This window comes from Mauremys reevesii, linkage group 4, assembly GCF_016161935.1.
Source record: "Mauremys reevesii isolate NIE-2019 linkage group 4, ASM1616193v1, whole genome shotgun sequence".
NCBI classification, from domain to species: Eukaryota; Metazoa; Chordata; order Testudines; family Geoemydidae; genus Mauremys; species Mauremys reevesii.
This window is the reverse complement of record NC_052626.1, coordinates 136,012,831-136,035,384: the sequence shown is the minus strand read 5'-3', so window position 1 is coordinate 136,035,384 and position 22,554 is coordinate 136,012,831. Positions and strand designations below refer to the sequence as shown.

Below are 22,554 nucleotides of genomic sequence, written 5' to 3'. Positions count from 1 at the left end.
ACACTGTTTACACAGCCTGACATAACCACAGCCTGATTCACTTTGGTTATGTGCAGCCATCTGGAGCAGCTAGGGCCGCCCAGAGTATTCAGGGGGCCTGGGGCAAAGCAATTTTGGGGGCCCATTCCATAAAAAAAAGTTGCAATACTATAGAATACTATATTCTCGTGGGGGCCCCTGCGGGGCCTGGGGCAAATTGCCCCACTTGCCTCCCCCTCCCCCCCACCTCTGGGCAGCCCTGGGAGCAGCAGTGAAAGTTGCACTGGGCAAGGCAGGGGAAGGAGGTGGTGTGGAAGCTGGGTACATGTCAGAGGTAGGACCCAGGCACAGAGTGTTGTTCTTAACTATAATGTAAGATTTCTGCATCTTCTTGCTGAGCTAAAATCTGCAAAGAATCTGCCTGTGTGTATAGGGAATGTATAGCTCTGTGTGTGTGAGAATATTTTCCAGGAATGAAGACCCAAATTTGCAAAATCTCATAATAATAGAAATAGTCTCATGACATTTGAGGGACTTAAAAATCACCCTTCTGTCTGCAAAGTTATTTACTGTGTTACAGACATACATGTAGCTGAAAGGGATGTGGTGATATGTATTTCTCTCCCTTTCCCCAGTTTATTTGCTGTGCATTTGACAGCACGTTGTGTAGAGTCAGATTCCCTCTGGTGTCAGTTCCGCTCAATTCAATGAGACTTTGTTGGCATGACAAGTCAGAGAAGTCTCGCCAAAGTGTAAGAAGAAGACAGACGCCTTAGGTCTTGTCTGGGTGACCACAAGCCACGCAAGATAGGGTTATATCATCACTCTGGGGTACGATTCTCTTTGTCATTGGTGTGTGTTGGGGCTCTCGTGAAACAACGGGAAAGAAAAAAACATTTTTTAGAAATGGGAAAATGTGACTGAAGCCAGAACAGTTGGATGGGAGACTGAACAGCAGATGTGGGACCTGAAAGTAGTTTGAAGTCTGGGGTGGGGAGGGAGTGTAGATGATTAAAGGAGGAGTTGATGGTGTCCTTCTAGCATACCTTGGTGGAGTTTGCAAATGCAAACACGGTCACGTTGCACTAGTTCTTAGGAGCCAGAAAACCAGGTTAACTAGTCTGGTTTCACTATCTGAACTGCGTGAAGCACAAAATGGGTAACGCACAACCTCAGTGGTGAAAGGTAAATTTCATTATTGAAATGTTTTTCATCCAAGGAGTAGGAGGTTCTGTCTTGTGTCGAACCTTCAGCTGTGAGCAGCAGATAGGTTGTGACCTGTCACAGCAAGTCGATGACAAAGCAGGGACCTGAACTCTGATATTGCCTCCTCCTTCCTTGCTCTAGCCTCAGCCCCTGGACAGCCACCAGAGGCTGTTTAACTTCTCTGAAGTCCGGCACCTCTAACAATACAGCATCCCCTCTACTAAATCACTGTGTCAGCACTTGCTTTGTGACCAGGTCCTGCTGTGAGACTCGAATGCAAGTCCTACGAGCCACACAAACCTGATGAACACTCACTCCCAGAATGCACCCTATACACTTGTTGGGTTGGGATTTTTCAAGGCTCCTGATGTGTTCAGTGGCAGCAGAGTTAGGCCGACACTGAGGGCTAATGACTTCTGTGGGAGCAGTTAGAACGACTCAGGGTGCGTTTGAAAATCCCAGCCACTGCTTTTGATCTGTCGTCAGGTTTTGTATTGCTTCCCATCCCCGTAGTATCTGGGTGCCTCCGTGGTAGCACATTCCATAGTATCTGGTGGAAGCATCAACTCTCCTTGGAAGTGGCCATGAGTAATTGAGGAGCTCTTTGAAAAAGAGGAGTGTTTGGTAACCTAGGTAACCTGAAAGGCTCTGCTCTGTGGGTGGCTGTGTTTTTTTTTTTATTCCATCCCGAGCCTGTTTCTGATTAAAACAAACACTGGTGCACACCATCTTGTCAGTCACTCTAGGCTAATCTCTATAAATAATCTCTTCTCAAGTCCCCCACTCAGATTCATGGTAATTGCTTCAAGGCATGTCAGCTTTTGTTTAAAGTTCCTTTCGCTTTTTCTTGAGGTTGTGGAGAATACAAATGTTCTGTCGTTCCTTTAAGGGAAAGAAAAGCCGAACTGTAAAAAATATTCACCTGGGGGGAGGAAAAAACCCTCCATGTTAGAGAAAAAAAATCATTTGACTATCAGCCTCCAATAGCCTAGTGGTGCTGAGAACAATTTACCTGTCAGCATCTATCAGGATGGGAAAGTTAGAGAAAAACAATGCCATCTCTATGGAGGAGAATGTGGGGGTGAGGGAGGAGGAGGAGAAGGTGGAGAATAGCTAATGAAAGCTGTTCTGTATTCTTCCCTGCCATAGAATAGCAGGGAGGGGAATTGGTCCTTACCATACATTCTGTGGCTTGCTTTCAGAAATGAACCCCAGGCTTCAAGTTATTTCTGGAGAAAGGCGAATGGGGGTGAGGTTGAGACTCATCTAAAAATACAGCAAATAAAGTACAAAGATTTAGAAAAATAATATTCAGGAAACTTTTTTGTAGCAGTTTTATTGTTCTTTGCTGTCCTGGTTCTTCTATTAAGCATTCCTGTGTCATGCTCCCTCTACCGTGGGCCTCCTTCCCTTCTCTGCAGATCTCAGTCCATCTTCCTAGTCTCTGGAGCCTGCTGACATGCAGTAAAGATTGTCTAATCTAGCTGTATGTTTTCTTTGGCATCCCATTGGCTGGCAGTCTGGAAACTGCCAGGGTTTCAAGGGTTAAGTGCACTCAAAATAGCCCGATGCAGCTCTTAAGGATGAAAAATTAAAACCACCACAAATAAAACCTCATTAGGAAAAAGGATATTTCACCCATGAAAAAGACCTTCATAAGTCACTGGCATGATACCTATGAGTTATGGGTCTTTGCCTCCTGTAAAAGATATACAATCCTCTTCCTTCAAAGTTAAGGAATGGTTAGCAGCGCAGAAGGAACAGTATCTCCATACACCCCCACATGCCAGATGCAGCAGGTGCCAGATATTCCTGGCACGGCTGTTTGGATGCAGAGGAAACTAAATAGGGGCTGCTAGTGAGGTGACTTCCTATTACCAGGTTTCCAGATGGGATTCCCAACCTGAACCATTCACACAACAAAGAGGAGCAGCAGTTAAATCCATGAGTGGTTTTAGGCTGGATTAATTACTTGGTGTAAAAATTGCAGCCTGGGCTGGGCAAACCTCCTGCCAAGTGTCTTTGCCCAATATTGGAAGCAAACCCAAACCCTGAATCTCTTGCAAGTTTAAAGTAGGTGCGGAGTTTCCCTTGCCTGCAGTAGAATCTCTGGTTTGGTAGGGGGGAAGAGTAGCAGGTTGCCTCCTCCTCACCGGGACAAGACTCCAGACAGGAGCAGGTCATTCTCTGAATTTAGTGTAATGGTCACACCTAGAGGCCTCAGCTCAGATTGAGCACCTATTGTGTAAGGAGCTGTGCAAACACACAGAGACAATTCCTCCTGCAAAAGACCTTATGATCTGCATAGACAAGGTAGTATTTGTATGCTCATTTTACAGATGGGTAACTGAGTTACAGAAGGGATGGCAATTGAACCCGGGGCTCCTGAGTCTAGTCAAATGCCTTAACCACACGCCCGCTCTTCCTTTGGGGTACTCATCTGCATAAAGAATGCTGAGATTCCCGAGTTGCGTTATATTGCTCATGACCAAACAGAACTTGACGGTCCACAGGACCAGATTACTGCTTCCATTCCCTGTCCCTGCAAGCAGCTGGTTCAGAAGGAGCGTGGCACTGGCCCTGCACGAAAGCTCACTAACGCTCTGGAGACCAGCATCTGCCCGAGATCTGCCTGTCTGTGGAGATGGTTTACTCCATCTTTTTGAGATGATTTGATAACCAAGCAGTTGTACCTTTAAGGGGATGCAACTACTTCACGCCCTGTGAGCCACAAAGATCTAACCCTGCAACCTCTGACAGCATCTCTTGTCCTTGGGGCTCTCTTGTCTGGTGTCTCTCTTAAACTTTCCATGTGATTCCGCCCCCCGGTGCGAGATTTGATCTGACACACAGAACAGCAGGGGCCTGGTCTTACCAACCTTCCCTCACTATGCTGGACTCGACCTTTGTGCATCACAGCCCAGTTCGCTGTCGCTGGTGCGAGGCAAGAGGAGCTGAAGTCTTAGTAAACTGGGCCTGGCAGAAATATATAACTTAATACCAAAGAGTCACATCCAAAATAGTGCTGAGCAAGGAGCAAGCGGGACTTTCCCTTAGTACTCAGCTCCATCGGCTTTCTTTACTCTGTGATTAGCCAGTCCTAATACGCAGTATGGCCTATTTCTCACAAGTTTTGACCCTGATAAGAGGTTTTGCTTGAGTAAGAACTGCATGAAGGTTCAGGACTTGGCCCATTGGGGGTCTCTTAGTTCTATTTTTTTAGAAAAAGCTTTCAAATCTTTACCCAGAATGCTCTTTCTGCAGGTCATTTCCCAGCACATTCTACCAATGGTATTTCTAAGATATAGCTATCACACTGTTATCTATGTGATGTAGTGCTAAGCCCATAGCAATATAAACGGTGTTAATTTCTCTTCATTCCCCTGTGAATGCCGGGATGTGGATGTAAACATTTTGGGCGTTTGTTTTCCTGACTATTGCCCAGCAGCACTGTAGTTTGAGCACTAAAAGCAGATGGAAATGCTGCTTGGGCACATGTTTTTGGATAGACAGAGTCCTTGTCTCCAGACTTTGTTAAAGAGCAGGAGAGGGATGAATTACAGCATGTGAATTCAATCTAATTTAAAAGTGTGTGTATTATTTTTAAAAAATAAGAAGTTACTTTTAGGAAAGGACATTGTGTTAATTTCACCAGGATAGATACCTCTGCCTTCCTTAGCTTGCAGTTCCTGAAGTGCACTTCATTATTGTTCTCTTAAATCAGTGCTGTCCCCTTTATCTCTCCACACACATCCGTTTGCCCAGGTATACAGAGTAATTTATCCCAGAATTGTCACACTCTTACTGTCTAGGTAGCTTCTATTGTTTTGACAATTAAATACTAATTGGAGATTTGTGTACAGCTCCCGTAGGCACTGGTGAGCATTTGCCATATGTATCAAGGGACGAATTGGCCCATAAGTTGTACTAGCAACCCAAAGCATCTGTGATAACTCATATTTCATCTGTAGATTGATGTATGGGGAAAACTGTGGTTTGCATAACAGAAAAGTCCCATTATGTACAAATCTCTGTTTAATCTGACATGCTATTGTAGCCTGAGTATGGTTTTTACGGGGGAAAAATGATTTTACAGAAGTTTCAAGCATCCCCCAAGAACTTTCCCAAAATCAGGTTTCCACTGTACTGATAAAGTTAAAAATGTCTCTAGTACACCTCTACCTCGATATAACGCTGTCCTTGGGAGCCAAAAAATCTTACTGAATTATAGGTGAAACCGCGTTAAATTGAACTTGCTTTGATCTGCTGGAGCGCGCAGCCTACCCCCCACTACCCCGGAGCACTGCTTTACCGCATTATATCTGGATTCGTGTTATATCGGGTCGCATTATATCGGGGTAGAGGTGTACTATCTTCTGATGGGTCTACTTTCTTTCTGCTTTGATTTTTCTCCTCTTTTCCTTAGTTTGCTCTTTCTTATTGTTTCTATTTAAAGAACAAGCAAAGGAGAGAGGTAAATGTGGATTGAGACTTAAGGCTGCTAATTAGTTCCAGGGTTTGGAATGGAAAGTTCATTGGCCAATTGCATTTATCTTCTCACCCAGGTGGATTTGAGAACTACGCATAAAGAGAATATATTAGGCATATTTAGATGCATACAAGATCATGATGAATTTTAACCTCCTCCGAAGTCATGGGATGGGGAAGGGTCTGAAATATAATGCGCTCATCAGGGAATTACCAATAGGGCTGTTAAATAACCACAATCGGTATTAAGGGGAAAAGGAAGTCATTAACCCGTATTCCTGGTATTGCTGCATTCCAGCTGGAATTTTTTAGTGTTCTGTAGAAACACAAGCCCTTGCTTTGGCTTGTTATGAATCCAACTTCACAGTGTTTCTCTTAGGACTGCATCTTACAAGACACACGGATCGACAGGCAGCTAGAGAAAGGACCTAGTCCAGCTCTTACCAGACTTTTGTCATTTATTTCAATGAGAGGAAGACTGGGCTTTGTGGGTATGATACAGCCTGGTGCAATTTGTCAGACAGATTAGTGTTTTTGTTTTTGTTTTCCTCCCTCCAACCATCGGGGTTTGGACTCTGCAGGAGACAAGATACCAAACCTGATGTCCTAATCTGCTATGGGGACTCCTGTGTTCCTCTGCTATTCCAGATGTTAAAAGGGAAAGTAATCCACAGCTACCAGGGAGCCCATTTGAATAAGTAGTACCACATGACAAATTTTTGACAGGTTCCCAGTAGGTTTAAACATGGTACCTGCAGGAAGCTGATAATTTGGATTCTCTAAACAAAATCTTTCCCTTGGACAGGTGCTTCTGAAGCTCGTTATGTATCTCCGATCTAATCCGGAGCCACAGTAACTGCAAACATGAGCTAACAAGCAGTGAACGGACAACCCACTACCCCGGGTTCTGCTGGCTGCTCTGAGTTTGCATTATTCAAAAACATCAGGGGATATGATTTGCATTCTTTATGGCCAAGCGAAGGCACCATGGAATCTCTGATCCCCTTTGGGGGGAGATTACATGAGATGGCAGAGTGACTGGCAGGGAAATTGCTTGAAATTACACCTAGCACACTGTGTATGTGAGTGTGCACATGCCTATGATAGGAATGGTTGGAGTATGATGGGGGGGGGTGTGAGAGAGAGAGAGAGAGAGAGAAATGAGGATAGATGTATGGTGATTTGCATCTGAGAGAGGGGAGGGTGTAGGGGGGCATGATAGGGCGACGTGAGAGAAGATTCTCACTGCTTTATCAGAGATGAGTTAATTTGAGCAGGAGGGGGAGAAATTCAGTTCAACCTTTTCTAGGGGAGGGGATTGGAGAGGAAGATGGAGCTGGGAGAGATGGGATTTGACTATCCAAACCTTCAAGGAAAATTAGCCTGGAAGCACGTTAAGATTCTTCTGTGAGACTCTTTAGTTCACATCCTAATTAGCACAAGCAAATACAGAAACTATGCTGAGCATGAGATACATGTGTTGATATTTAATTATATAACAAACCCCTAGTCTGTTACAGTAGCTTCTGGGAGCGGGGAATGCAGGCGATATGAGGTGTGCTGGAGTTAATTTAAAAATACTTTTAATGAATTCATTAAAGCATCAAAGAGGCGCCGTACCCTATTGCTATCAGGGGCATTGGGACGGCGGGTGAGTCCTGGAGCCCAAACTGCCTTTGCAATCCACCCGTTTCTCCCACATCCTGGGTCAAGCCTCCATCACTGCCTGCAGGTAGCAGTGGGTACTGAGTTCCTCCTTTAGAAAGGTTCAGGGGGCAGATGGGTTATTTCTCAAGACCAGTCAGACAGTGCCCTTATATTTCTTTTCCACCAGAGGAGCAATTTGGGATTGTCCTGTTGGTGGGTCACCCTGGTAATCCCAGGACTCTTCCAGCACTGCCCTCTTAAAGGGCCAGTATCTAAGGACTCAGCACCTCCAGTAGGGACAAACTGTCAAGAGCTCAGCTAAGGCATCTAACTACGGGCTGGATTTTCAGAAGCACTGTGCATCTGATGTGCACCCATGGTACGGAGCTCCTTTGAACATCTGCCCCAAAGGGAGAGTGGTCATGGTCTCCTCCAGCCCCTAACACTTAGCAGCATGGAGATCTGCCTCTTTATCTCCCCAGCCATGCATGTTCCTATCATTTATTGCTTATCTTCCCCCCCCCCCCCCCGCTGGCTCTTGGTACCTGGGATGGACACTCCCTCCCTGCCTCAGTATCCTGTCTAGGCACAGGTGCTGCAGGGCGCGGATGGCAGTGTAAGGGCAGGAAGAGGTGACGATGAGCAGTTATTATCAGGCCACTTAGTCACGTGGCTGTGCATCAGCGGTGGCCTGGTGGGCAGTCAGGAAATGGATTATCCGATTGGCTGCGTTCTAAAACTCAGCCCGTCAGAAACAGGTTATCAAGGGTTAGGTAGAATCTGACTGGGAGTATAGTATGCAGTGCTTAATTTGTGCCAGTGTTGATCCCCGGCACCTCTGGGCCTGGCAGGTCAGATCCCCGGCACCTCTGGGCCTGGCAGGTCAGAGCCCCGGCACCTCTGGCTTGCTGCATCAGTTATGAAAGTTTAAAAAAAAAAAAATTGCTCGGGCCCCGGTACCTCTTTCATTACAAATTAAGCACAGATAGTATGATTGTATTTCTCAGTCCTGGCCGCGGGTAACCAGCACATGTACAGGTGCCTGACTCACATGGCTCCACTTCGAGGCTAACAGACCCCAAATTTCCCACCAGCAACAACAACAGGATAGAGAGGGACCGTAACACCACTACTATGTAGGCTGGGAACAGCTAAAGGAGCTTCTCTGAAACACTATCTGGATAATATTTGGGGAGCTGTGCTGCACCCAGGGCTCCTTTGTTTTCTTCTCAATTGTTTTTTGTTGGCCTCCCTGGTTTTAAAGCTACAAATCCCCTCTATGCCCCTTCCAGCCATATTAAACTCTCTTGAAAGAAAAGATCTAGGGTTGGATCCATTTCTTTTTATTTTTAAGATGCTGGATTGACTAGCCCTCGGGCTGATTACCTATTATCTACTGCATTGGTGCAAACTTCTCCTTACTGTCCCTTCCCCCTATTGTACTCAGCCTTGAGCCCCCATAATAACCATCCAGAGGTGGCTGTTTTTTCTTTGCATGACAATAGCTTTTACAGACAACCCCCCACCCCAACAAGATTAAGGCCCATTGTGCAAGATGCTGTACATACACACAATTAAGAGACAATCCCCACCTCAAACAAGGTACAATCTAAATAGACAGGAAAAGGGTTGAGGGGAAATTAAGGATTATTATTCTCATTTTATGGTTGGGGAAATGGGACATGGAGAGAGTGACTTGCCCAGGGTCACCCCGGAAGATTGTGGCAGAGCTGGGATTTGAACCAAGATCTCCCAAGCTCTTGTTGTGTGCTTTAATGAGTGGGCCCCTAGATCAACCCCCCTTCCTGGCCCTGTCCATCTTTGGCCCCTGCACTGAAACTTCAGGAAGGGCCGAACTGTGATATGGCCACACCCTGAGATCACTAATTGGTTCCAGGCAGGACGCCAACCCACCATTGGAAGTGTAACAACTTCCAGTCACTAGTCATCTCCCTGGGCTGGATCGGGGCTAGTGGCCTGATGGGCAAAAGGCTTTGTGTCCAAAACCCTTCCTCTCTCCAGTCTCCCACCTCACTCTGGCACCAGCTTCTGTCACTGCAACCCTGTCGCTGCTGCTTCCTGCAGAACAGAACCTGCTCCAAATTTTTTCTGGCCGTCTTCATCACAGGAATCCAGATGGTTACTTTTCATTTTTCACACAATCAGGTCATGCCAGGCTCAGCAAGAGGCGAGTGCCTCTGTGCACAGAGAGGTTTGCAAAAGTTCTTTTCAAATGAGGAAGACCTGACAAACGGCTCACGGCTGTTTACCCCAGGCCAAGGGTTCGAATTGATGCCAGCTGATGGTGGTTCACTGGCCTATGTAACATGAGTGGGTAGTTTCAATCCAATTCCTAGTGGGAAAGTGACACAAAATAAGCCTCGCTGGCTTCATCACTGGCAGCCACAGCAAAGTAGCCAATGACTGAATGCTGTGGAACCAGATCACTACATGGGAGTGGGGATCATCTTGGGCAGGAGTGAGGCAGAGTGGGGCCAAGGAAAGCTTGCTCATGGTGGCCTTGTTCCACCTGTAAATGTAACGGCCACCCCGGTGACCAACACACCAGGGACCTTCAGAGATGAAAGCAGGGAGCTGCTACAGCTTGAACTAAAGAGGCCGGGCTCTATATCTGTGGGCAGTAACAGCTCATCTCCTCTGTGGATTGGCACAGAGGGGGGACCTGTCACACACCCTCACCAGCAGGGCACCTAAACAGTTCTCCAGTCTGCAGCTCTACCAAGGCATTTCATTGTGTAACCTTGTGATAGAGGCAGCAGGCAGGTAACCCAGCCACACCTGCCTTATTGACTCTGGTTTGTGCTGATGTGTCTAACTCTGCCTAGGGAAGTGTTGCAACCTACGCTGTGAAATGAGTCCAGGTGAGGCTGTCTGATACTAGCCACGGCAAACGATCAGGCCCTTTTTATTTCCCCATTAAAGGAGCTTGTGGTGGGCTGAGCTAATCGTGCTTTCCTCTCCATCTCCCCACCTCCCCCGTCCTCAGAACTTCTTCCCCCTTTAATCAAAATCTCAGAAGAGCAGGATGCCTTCCCTCGTTGCTGGAGAGATAATTGAAAAAGTCCTGGGGATGTAAATAATTAATGTTTGTTGTGGGGTATGGGGAGCATTTTCCCTGGCCCCTTGTCAGGGTGAGTTAGTGCCGTCTGATTAATATGCAGTCACCTTGATCGATGTCTCTGTAATTCATGGACACCCCCATTAAAGTGCCAAACTGCAGCCACTCACCTTAATTCACTTTGCTACTCTCTTCTGACTGTTTGTTTACTGAGACATGGCTCCGGTACTATCCCCAAGGGAGGGATGTGCAACAGCGCAAGGTGCTGTAGTAGTGTCATGCCAATGTTTTAACAAGGGGTTTCCACCTCTTTGTGTATGATATGCCCCGAGCACAGGGGCTGTGGAAGGGGCTCTTTAGGAGCATTGGAAAATGTACCGTGTCACTCCTCCAGCTGTGCATTCCAATCCAGGGGGGCTCCCCTCAGCCCTTTGTTCTTCCAAGGCAGGTATATTGACCTTGTGACTTGTTCCTCGGTGTGGTTCTCGTGGATGAGACCTTTAAAAATGAGGCACTGTCCTGTACAGGCATAAAGGATTCCAGGTTGTTGTAGGGAGGAGGTGGCCTCAACGCCCTTCATTTCTCCTTTGCCGCACTGCTGGGGAGAGTGCTGTGCCTCCCTCCATCCTAGAACTGGCTGCATTTCAACATTGCAGTATGGCTCCACCACCTGAGGCTGTATCAGACTGGGAAAATGTAGGCTGTTGTGAAAGCCAGGACTGGGGGTTGCACTGGCTAGGTTGATTTTAAGCAGGCAGGGGAAATGGGAAAATGATTTTCCCAATGAAAACTGTAAACTCTCTCCAGGGACTCAGTACTCGCATGAACTCCATTTTCTTAAAGCCCAGGCTCCATCCAAACCTGGCGCTGACATTGGGTCATGCAATGAAGTCCTGGCATCTCATTTTCTTTTGTATCAGTGCTTTTCCAACCCAGGAGCACAAATGTCTATATGGAAACAGTGGTAAACACCCTGCCTCCCACCCCACAAATCCCACCCTGAATGTAAAGGCCTCATGCATTACCTTGACATCAGCATGGTGCCCTGGGCAGGAGACGTTGTGGCTGCTGTAATGAATCAATCATCTAACCTGCACAAGGGCATGGCTTGGATCCATTGGAATGGCTTCAGCCCTTCCATATGTAAAACATCCAGGTCAAATGCAGAGTGACAGGGTAGGGGTCACTGATCTGGGTCACCAACGATGTGGTGGGTCGAATAATCAAACCCTTTTCCTTCCAGCTCAATGGCTGCCAGGAACTCGGGAGTGCCACTACAAGAGCGGCCACAAAGCCAAACCTAGTGAGGCAGAAGCACTCAAGGCCTGCCCAGCTGGGGCACTGACTATTTTTATCTGCATTCAGGGGAGGCTGCTTTCATAACTGAAGGCAGGGATGAGGGGAAGGAGTTGCATCTGCCTCCCAAAGCAGCCGGACATCTAAATTTGTCCCTTGCTGGCATGGCTTTCTGCTGTATGGGCCTGGGGGCAATGGAATATTAACCAGCGATTTACCAATAGGAGCTTTTTCTAAGCTCTTATTACCCAGCAGCATTTCATGGAGAAATAATGCAACTGTGGCCTCGTCATTGGAGGTTTGCTCCAACTACAGCCACTGGTGGGGGCGGGGGGAAAGCTGTGCCAGTGCAAACTCTTTTGTAGATCAGCAAAGCAGTGCAGCTATACCACAGATTGTAACCGGGGCAAATCCCTAGTGCAGAGAAGGCCTATGAGCCTACCAAGAAAGAACATGTGGCACAGAGACACACCCAGTTCTGAGTCCTGCAACCTCAGGAAAGAGATTCCTTTGCCCCAACTCATCCCTCCAGGTTAATCAACTATCAGAGCTCACAAGCTAAGCACTGTTGGGACTATTCAGTACTTGGATGAGAGGCCAAGGAAAACCCAGCACATTTCAGGCAGTGGCATTGGTACATCTATGGAAGGTGCTTTTCCATCTGGGGCAGCACTGTGCCCATTGTCCTAGGATGCTGTGGGCAGGGTTACCTAAAAGATTAGAATACTGACCAGTGAGGACTTTGAAGATTTTGTGATGCTCTTCATGTGAGATGGGGTGCTAGTGTGCTGGCCATACTGCATTACCTACTTAAAATCCCACCACAAATTCAACTGGTTAGTCTTTGCTTCCTCCCCTCAACTGTCGTGTTTAGCATTGCTGGGTAAGCTGCCCTGTATTGGCCAATGATTCGCTGCATTTTGTGGACAAAAGTTATTCCCCTCCTATACATTTGTAAAGTGTAGAGTGTAAAGTCTCTCCGGATGAAAAGTGCCATGTCAATGTAAGGCAGCCACATTACAATATCATTAAAATATGTAGTATGCGCTGTGTATAGACACACACAAATAAGAACCAGCATTACATAGGGGAGAGCAATACTCCATTAGGTACTGCTAACACTGCTGTAAGGCGTCTTCTATCTACCCATCTCACTAAGAACATATTGATAGTTTGCTGCTGTCTAGTTCAAATCTTCCTTCCCACATAAGGCTTTGCTTGTGATACCATCTCCTGAAAGGCTCCCTGCAGGGGATATTTTGACAGAAAGTGTGATTAAAATATAATATTGTGGCTATCTCCTCGTTTGCCATTTATGAGGAATTCTGTTACCTGGGGGGATTAATGCTATATCATGTTGTAGCACAATATAGATTCCCTGCTCTTCCTTGCTGTTTCTGTGCATACATAATAGAGAAACCTTCTTAAGTCCCACTGCATGATCTGAAAAGTTTTCTAGGAGAGTCTCAGCCATCTCAGGGTCCTCCCCCGCCCCACCCTTTTGTCCCCAAATTATCTCAGAGCCACCGTTACCCCCAACTTTCTGAGAAGTGCAAAAGGAAAGAGTTTTTTATAAAAGTGTCAGATCACGTTTCAGAGCTTGATTACTCACTGCAAATGGCAAACCCATTCTCCTTATAGTCTTCTTTGCCAAGCCTCTGGCCTCCCAATGTGGTAAGCTTTTGTGTAGAACTCATTTCGTAGGCAATGCCCACCGGAAGCGAAATGGATGGTTTGGGGGTTAAGGCCGTGAATTAGGACCCTGGAAATGTGACATCAATTCCCAGCTTTGCTGTCAGCTTCCTGTGTGACTTGAGGCACGTTACTCACTCACTCACTAGTCAATGGGACTAGTCAGGTGTATAAAGTTATGTATGGCCTTAAGTGTTTGTGGGGTTAGGCCTTTGAAGTCCCTTTGCCTGAGCTCCCTATCTACAAAATGGGTCTATGCTTCTGCATCGCACTGAGGGTTTGTGAAGTGCTCAGACCCTATGGTGCTAGGGGCAGTGTCAGTACCTAGATAGACAGAAATCCAAACAAAGAAAACCCTCCATTATTCCCTCCTCAGGGCTTCTCAGCATGACCCATCTTCATGTCTGTTAGGCCCTGGTCCTGCAATGAGCTCAAGTGCAGGCAGAACTCAGTGTCTGCACATGTCTAGCTGACTGCAGGGTTGGGGCCTTAAATTGGGCATGCTTTGGGACGGGGAGGATTCCCGTTTTACCTCCTGTGCAGCACCTAGCACATCTGTTGATATTTAATTCTGTGACAGCAGGGAATACCTGATATGAGGTGTGCTGGAGTTCACTGAAAAAACACTTGAATGGATTCAAAGCTTCCCTGGATATTCAGGGATGATTCTCTACTGCTTTGCATCTTCTGTCATCATTTTACTTCTGTGCAAAGCGGCTGTGAATGGTCTGAAAGCAGAATTCCAATTTGGTAGAGTTTTAGAGGTGAGATTTTCAGAAATGCCTAAGTTGCTCAGGAGTCCAGGTCCCATTGAAAACCAAAGGGACTTAGGCTCCTACATGTCTTAGGCACTTTTTTGAAAAATCCCACTCACTCTGCATACCTGCAAATGACACAAGGTGTGAAGCAATGGAAAATCATTTTCCATTCCCTGCAGCCTTTACCTGTCTCCTGTTTGCCACTCTGCAGAATCTATAAGCACCCTTGTTTTGCATGACTGCCTCAATTTGCATTACCAGCAGATCCATTGACATTTGGCTGGACTCTGGTGGATGAAACGCTCCTTGAAATTAGCCTGCATGTTGAGTTTGTTCTGGAAAGATAAGAAGGAAAGTGGCCCAGGGGAGGGGGGAATTATGCATGTGAAACTACACTGTGAAATTAGCACCAGCAGTCATACTCCAGGCCAGCAATATTTCTGTGGGATTTATTTTGGAAGTAGGATTTTTTATTGTGGGCAATAGACTTGTCTCCCTCAACCCATTGGCTTCCAATCCCAGCACAAACTCGACTGAGGAAGCCAAAGGATAAATTCTCTGCTAGCTTAGTCTGGAGTTGCTATGTAGCGCAGCAATATGATACCAAAGAGGAATTTTAATTTCATGCTGTGTAAGAAGAGTGCATGCAACAGTAGCAGCTGTATAGATTTTCATATGAATAGACGTACAGTATTCAGAACAAAAATTGTAGCAGTGTTGTCCTGCGGGTTTTAATTCTTCTTGCTTTTGCTTGCCACTTTCACATTTCCCCCTGTTGTCCACTCGTTCTAGCACTTGCTGAAATTGAAAGCATGTCCTTGCCAGACTGATGTCTAAAACAAGTGTGCTGCTCAGTTACATTACAGTCAGGTTCAGGGACCTTGTGTCTGAGAAGACCCAAACACAAACATGTTCTGCGTGTAAGAGATGATGTTTTTAACCTAGGGCCCCTCTCACTCAGCTTTGCAGGTCTCTAAACAAGAGCAGTGGTAAGACAGCAGAGCCCACTAGTGCTGCTAGACTTACGAGGATGCTATTAAATAATGAGTTATTTTCTTTTAACTGAATCTGCTGCTGGTGAAAGGAGCCTCTCCAATGGACCTGATGTCCTCATATTACCTACAGAGCATCCACAGCGGAGATGACTGCAGTGCAAGCTTCCTCTCAGCGAGGCCCTATGAGTGTGTAAAGGTGTTGAGCTGAAGACCAGTCCCCTCTATAGGTTGAAGAGGAGGAGCAACCCTTCTATAGAACTTAATAGAAAATTACAACCCACTATAGAATTCTAGAGGGTGGTTTAAAAAAAGGGCAGGGTCATTCTCTGTTCAGTTCTACAGAGCTTCAGAGTCATTTCTATACAATCCAAAAAGCTTCGTCTCCATTAAATTCTAGAGGGCTTCACTATAAAAGGAGCTTCCATGGCCCATCCAGTCATTGGCTTCTCTGTGACTCCCAACAAGGGTGCTTCCAGATCCATCGGCCCCAGTTTAAAATTCTTTTAAATGGAATATTTGGCTGAATATAGGACTATGGAAGCATGTATCTAATCTCTCCCTATATGGTTTATATTGTGCTCGTCGCCATGATATCTGAGCATCTTTCCGGGGCAAAGTTCAACTTTTACGTGGTTGATGGGGAGTTTAATTAGTTTGCTCAGAATAACCACACCAGAGGGTTATAAAATAGTATTATCTTCAACCACTGGTTCAAACTCTAGCAGGATGCCTTCATCCTCCTGAGCTGCATGCAGTCTGAGGGCAATCTGCCCCAGGAGAACTTGAAAACAAATCCTGTTGGCTCCTGAAAAAAATCCCATGGCACTTCTGATAAGAGTAGGGCTTTACTCTGGTGCACAGTTTCATCCTTTCTCATGCTCTGTGCTGTTTACCTACCTCATTCTCCATCCCAGAGGTGGCTGCATTTCAGTGGTGAAGTGTATGATTCATAAAGTCTTCTGAGTTGAAAACATCTCTCTAAAATATTATAGTAAATTATTATTTTTCAAAGAAGGAGCCTGAAATGATTGTTCTTGCGGATGCTGATCAATAAATAAACTTACCACAACCAGAAAGTTGGCTTTAAATAAACTTCTGCTAATAACGTCTGTGAGGTGAACAGCTCCGTCAGTTTCCATGCTAAACCATTCATTAATGCAGCTGCACATCCTAGCATGTCCATCAAAACCAATCCATTTTGCCAGTTAGGACAGGTGAATAAATCTTCTGGCATGCAGACACTGCTTTTCTAATTTCTGTACGTGGTAGGGAAAGGCATGTGCCAGAGAAATCTCTGTTCTAATTGCCCAAGAAGTGTGGAGGGGCGGGGGAAGGTTGGAGAGAATCATCAATACAGAGTTTGACTGGGACACCAAGGTTTGTAAATGAGCCCAGAAGAAGAGTTTGCAACAATGCAAATGATCCTCGCTCTTATTCTCATCTTATCTCCTTGACAGCTGCTGGCAATGCACTAAGTTGAAGCCCAGCAGTGTTCGTGCTGGCTCCTTGCAATCCCTGCCAACCTATGTGAAGGATGGAGGAACCCAGCAGTGTCACCAGATGGACCTTGCTTTACAATCATTTACAATCCTGATGGGTTTGTCAGGCCGCAGCATCCTCTGACTCTTAATTCCCAGCATGTTATTTACTTTCTTCCCACTAGGTGGAGAAGGGAAATATTTCCTAGACTAGAGAGTAGTGAGAATAGCAGGTTGGGTTTGAGGGCTGCATAGGCCCCTAACCTACAGACTAACTTCCTGTGATGAATGCATCTTACCAGAAAAGTTACATGCATTCAGATTTAATGGCTTCCTTCATAGCTGTGGATTGATACAGCTGGGAAACGCATTAAAGAGTTCAGCAGCAAAGCAGACACCTAATGAATAAAATACAGATTTTCATTTGAAATCATTGCCCAGCACAGCTTATAAATGGTGGCAACACCTACTGCTAATTTAAGGAAAGGGCTGGGTTTGCAACCGGCCCATTAGAAACCCATGCCCTGCTCACACGTTTTGTGTAGGTCCCCCTCTCCAGATATGAGCATCAGGTGTGCACTGGGCACAGCAGGCTTTCTGCTGGCATCCTGTGGGGGGAAGCACTGAAGCAAATTAGCTCCCTAGAGGAGAGCATCATAAAGAACTGCCCACCTACACACATGCCACTCAAACTAACCCTGGCAAAATCCAATAGGCTCATAAGGTCAAGATAGATTCATGCAGGTAATAAACTGTTAAATGCTTGTCGGAGTCAGTTAAACTAATCAAGTCAAACCCAACAACCCTGAAAGCCGCTGCACTCCCAAGTCCTATGCCACCTAAGATGAGACTCCAGGGGCCGACTTTCTGCCTGGCTACTAATTACTCTCCCTCCTGCGTAGCATGCATGATGCTTTTACCACACAAGAACCCTGCTCCAAGGAGTTCCATCTCTGCCGACCAATGGGCTTAGGAGATGCTGGCCACACTGCGGAAGGTGCAGTGACTTCACTGGCACTGTGAGAGACACTACAAGATTTAGAAATGGGGCTAGAGGAGAGGGAGGGTGCTTGGCATGTGGGAGGTGGAGAGGCTGTTCCAAGCATGGTGTGAAAGGAGGGGAGAAGCCGAGGTGACCAAGGGGAATGTAAAGGGGTGTAGATGCCCTTTGGAACTCACAGAGGCTTTGTGGGCCCTTAGCTCATTCAGACCCTTTTTCGCAAAGCAAAACATGCAGCCCCCGTGCAGCTGTCGGACTAGAGCGAAGGTTGGCAAGGGACCTGCCTCCTGCTACTCTGATTGTGGCATAAAGGGTCAGCTGTGTTCTTACCAGGCAGAGCCTATTGTTCTATTGGAAGTGCTGACTCCTCGAGAGAAAAGAGCGAGACATAGGTGAGGCTCCCATGCTGGCTGGTTGGCTTCCAAAGGCACTGGAGAGCAGGAGGCAGCTTACGTTCCTTTGCTGCTAGCTGGAGTTGGCTGTGACTTTGATTGGGAAAGGGAGGCCTCAGGAAGCTGAGGATCTTGTTTGTATTTTGCTTGTCTGGAATTAACTGCAGATGGAGTGAATAACACAGCCCAAGGAGGGAGCTTTGACAGGGAGAAAACCAGGGGAGTGAGACACTAAAGCGAATGGTACTGTGTGCTTCTGGTTTTCATTTTTTCAGTGTTCTGGCTTGCCCCTCAGGGTAGCAGTAACGGAGTATTGGCTAAAGGCAGAGAGCGACCAAAGAGATGAGCAGAGAGCCAGGACTGTTATATGTAAGATAGACACACTCAGGCTTGGTCTACATTGAAATGTTATATTGGCATAGCTATGATGGTCAGTGGCATAAAAAACCCAATCCCCGACTGACAATAGCTGTGTTGGCAAAATCTCAAGTGTAGATGCAGCAATGTTGACAGAGAACAGGGCTTCCGCTAGCATTCAGAGAGGTGGTGTTCTCACCCTGACAGAAAAATTCCTTCTGTCCACTGCAGCTACCCTACGGGGCTTTGTTGGCATAGCTACAGCAACATAGCGATGTTGGAATTGTTTCGTTAGTGTAGACATAGCCTCACAACAACTTACGCCTGTTTGTAATTGGCTGTAGTGGTTAGAAGACTATAGGAGAACAGTCTCAAATGGCACTTTGCCAAAAACTTTCGTAGCAGAAAGGGTCTGAGGGGAAGAGCCCTTTGAGGCAAGTTCACGCTGTGGTTAAGACATTGGAGTGGGACTCAAAAGCTGGGTTCCATTCTTGGCTCTGCCACAGACTAATCTAAATACCGAGTGCCGTTCTGTGCAGCCAGTTCTTTAAATGAACAGAAATAGAGAGAGAAAGAACGGGCTCCTTGGTTCATTCAAATGACCAGCCCTAGGAATCCAAGACTGGCAAAGTGGCAGTCCTGTGGTTTTAGTCTCCCAGAGAGTTCTCTGAAGCTGAATGCAAACCACGACATGACTAATAAAATCTGACACTGAAACAAAATGTCGGGCCTGCAATTCATTAGCAAATTACATTATGCAGATGTGGGCTTTTTTATGTTGGTGTGATAGGAGGGAAAAGCTGATAGGGAGAGGCACAAAACAGTCCTGCTCTCCTGACAATTAACAGCAAATAGCAGAGTCCCACTAACTGCGGAGGTTGGCTGGGATGGTGCAGACTGGCTCCTTCAGCTAACGTTCAAGAGGAAAGGAGATTAAGAGAGGATATGATTGAAGTTTGCAAAGATGCTGAAGGGGAGACATGGGGTGGCTGGAGATGATCTCTTTAAACTAATGATAAATCCCAGAATTCAGGGATTCAGACTGCAAAATAAGGACACAGCAGCTGCAGAGAGAATTCTGGTGATTCTTCCTCTCCGAGGGTGGTGAGGTTGCGGAGATGCTCTGCTGCCAATGGCAAAAACATCTAAATGTAACTGGGTCCAGAAAGAGAATAGCAAATGAGTAGCGATGAATTAGCAGGGTAGGGTCAGGTCAGTACGAGGATGTGAAACTGCCAAGGAAGACTGTGTGCTGCAGGGAGGTAGTGTTGGTGATTGGGGGGTAGGAGGGATGCGGTACTGTGCCTATCTTGTGAAGGGGTCTGATATCTGTCAGATGAGACATTAAACCAACGTCATTGTGAGCCCTGTGATCACTAGCAGTCCCACCATACACTTTTGAGAGTGCAGGGGTTAACCCCAGATTCCTAACCTAATTCAAGTGTGGACCATGTCCTGCCCTCCCTAAATTCCCTCTGCACTAGGGATAGGATGGTAGCTTGGCAGCTCTGTCAAAAATGACACAATCCAATGCTGCCTCTTAGCCGCTAGCAATCCTTTGTGCAATGTGCTCCCTCCATTAGAGAGAGCTAAGGAAGCTGAGGCTGGAGTGGTGGTATGGGACTCGATATTCATGGCTGCTCCAGCCCTATGGGTATGTTGGGAGCAGCATCCGGTAAGACCATCACCCGTAAAATAAATTAATGAAAAGTACCACTCACTAGGATGGGGTGGAGCTGTGAGGTGTCAGGGAAGTGAGTGGGTAGCAATTATTTGTATGCTAACAGTTGCTAATCCTTCCTCACATGAGGGAACAGATTTTTGAAAGAGCTGAGCACCCAATGTACTGGGCTATTGTGACAGTCTGGCCCAATTATGGGTGCTAAGTTCTTTAGAAAATCTGATCCATATGATATTTTTTTCATAGCAATTCTGGCTGTATTAGATTTTGGGCTAAAGCTGTAGCTCTCTTTCTAAAAGCTTTAAGAACTTGTAAGGCACAGCCTTTTGCTCTCATTCTTCAGGGGGGAAAATGAAAATAAACTCTAGTATCCTTTGAGCTTCAAATTTGGGGGCGGAGGGGTGGGGCGGGGGGGAGAAGCTAGTATCTCTGAGGAGTTGACCTCAGAGTCCAGTGGTTTGCAAGTGATGTGTCCACACTTCAGGAGTTTAAATTTAAGTTCAACAGAGGTGAAGATTTAAGGATCTGTTCCCTCCCCAGCCCCTCAAAAAAATTGCTTTGCCCTGGCCCAGCTTTAAATTTCCTAACGGCCCTGATCCAAAGCCCATTGATGTCAATGGAAAGACACCGATGGTCTGCAGTAGATTTTTAAATCAGGCCTTTTTAGCTGAGAATCTCATGACTAGAGCTGGTCAGGAGTTCTGCTAAACGTTGTTTCATCTGGAATTTTTCAACAAAATGGGTTTTTGTCAGATTGTTAAAATTCCACCCTTTTGTGGAAAATGGTTGGTTCTGATGAAACTTTAATTGCAATGGTTCCTCCGGTCCAGGATATAGGTGTAGAGAGAGATGCTGCGAATAGTCAAACCAAGAATAGTCAAGGACCTGCTCCGCCAGAACCTGGTGAGTGCCCGGACCTCTTGGCTGTTCTGGGATGTCTCTCTCTGGTTTTCATGAAACGTGTTGAAAGGTCCCAGTTGAGTCCCAGTGTGGGACAGGGACATTTCTAAAATGTTGAAAACATTCGCAAGATGGGAAAACCATTTCCCGCCCCGCTGAACTCATGACCCTACCGCTCCTCCTCAGAGACCAGCAGTGGCTGATGGGGCTTGGAATCCAGGCAGAGAAGTGATAAGTATGTAGCACTCCCATTTATATTTTACCTTCCCTGGAATCACTACTTCACTTAATATTTAAACAGTCACATATCAAGACAGTTGTGTGGCCATCACTAACCTTGCAGCATTTGAAGTGCGATTTGAAAGGCAGACGCAATCTGTTGTTTTACCATCCCTAGGACTTGACTTTAGATACAGTTTTACTTGGCTCATAAATCAAGCACTTAAATCAACTCCCAGTGTGTTTTGTAACACCTCCACCATCCTCTGGATGTTTAAAAGGCTGCTGAAAAATTATTGAACTGATCTGAGTGCTGCTTTATCACCTGCCAACTGGTAGCACAACATGCTGGAATGGTCATAGCCTGAAAGCAGAATCTCTCCCATTCCTCGCCATCTGGCGAGTGGACTCGGAATTAAGATTCTCACTGCTCCTACCACTGAGACCTTCCTGGCGCAAGTGAACCAAAAGGTAACTGACCCTGAATGCACAGAAGGGAGCCATGCTAAGCTCTTCTCATTTGGAAGCTGCTCTCTGCAGACCTTAGAAATGTCAAAAGAACAGGAGTACTTGTGGCACCTTAGAGACTAACAAATTTATTTGAGCATAAGCTTTAGTGGGCTACAGCCTCACTTTCTAAAGACGTGGGAGATGGGGAGGGTTACTTAGTGCAGGATCTCAGGAAAGGAGACTAGAAACCAGTGGAGAGGCAGACTCGTGTTTCATTAGCATTCCATGGTGGGTTTTCTGGCAGGAGTGATTTTCTCTGAAACCAAATAGAAGCTGGAGTAACTGTAATGAGACAGAAAAATGAAACACTGTCCCTCAGACCACTTCTACCACAATGTGTAAATTTGATATCCCGTCTGGAATTCATTAGCAAATGAGTCCCCATCACTGTGTTTTGCTTAGTGCAGGAGCTGTGAGAAGAAAGGGGTGAGATTTACCAAACTCAGTTCAAGCTGTGTGGAAACGGACTCTTTCTGTATGCAGTTTGTGCCTGAAATGCCAGAGGTGCCTAGGAAGCAGTCTGAGGGTGCCCTCTCCATGTTTTCTGTTTTCACAAATTTATGCAAGTGGAAAGATCTGCCCTGAATTAGTTTAGTTAACTAGGAGTCAGAGAAAACGGAGGCCCTGGGAACTGGCCACATACCAAGGGCTCATACTTTTCATCCTACAGAGCTGCACTATGGTCCATGGTTCACATATCTGCATGTCTCTGAAATCTGGAGAACCTCTGCTGGCTAGTGCATCATGCACGGGAACTCAAGGGGTAAACTACGCATTGAGCTATCCTGGACTTCAGACAGCAGGTCAGCTCAGAAATGAATAGACACTTGTTCCAGTTTTAAAATGGGTTCTGATACCAGCCCTTGGTGATGGCTTC

At 46.2% G+C, this 22,554-nt stretch overlaps 1 protein-coding gene across 2 annotated transcripts in view; it reads left to right on the top strand.

Moving 5' to 3' along the window:
• Window positions 1–22,554, top strand: part of PLXNA2 (plexin A2) — a 306,134-nt gene that overhangs the window by 91,343 nt on the left and 192,237 nt on the right. The window lies entirely within an intron of this gene.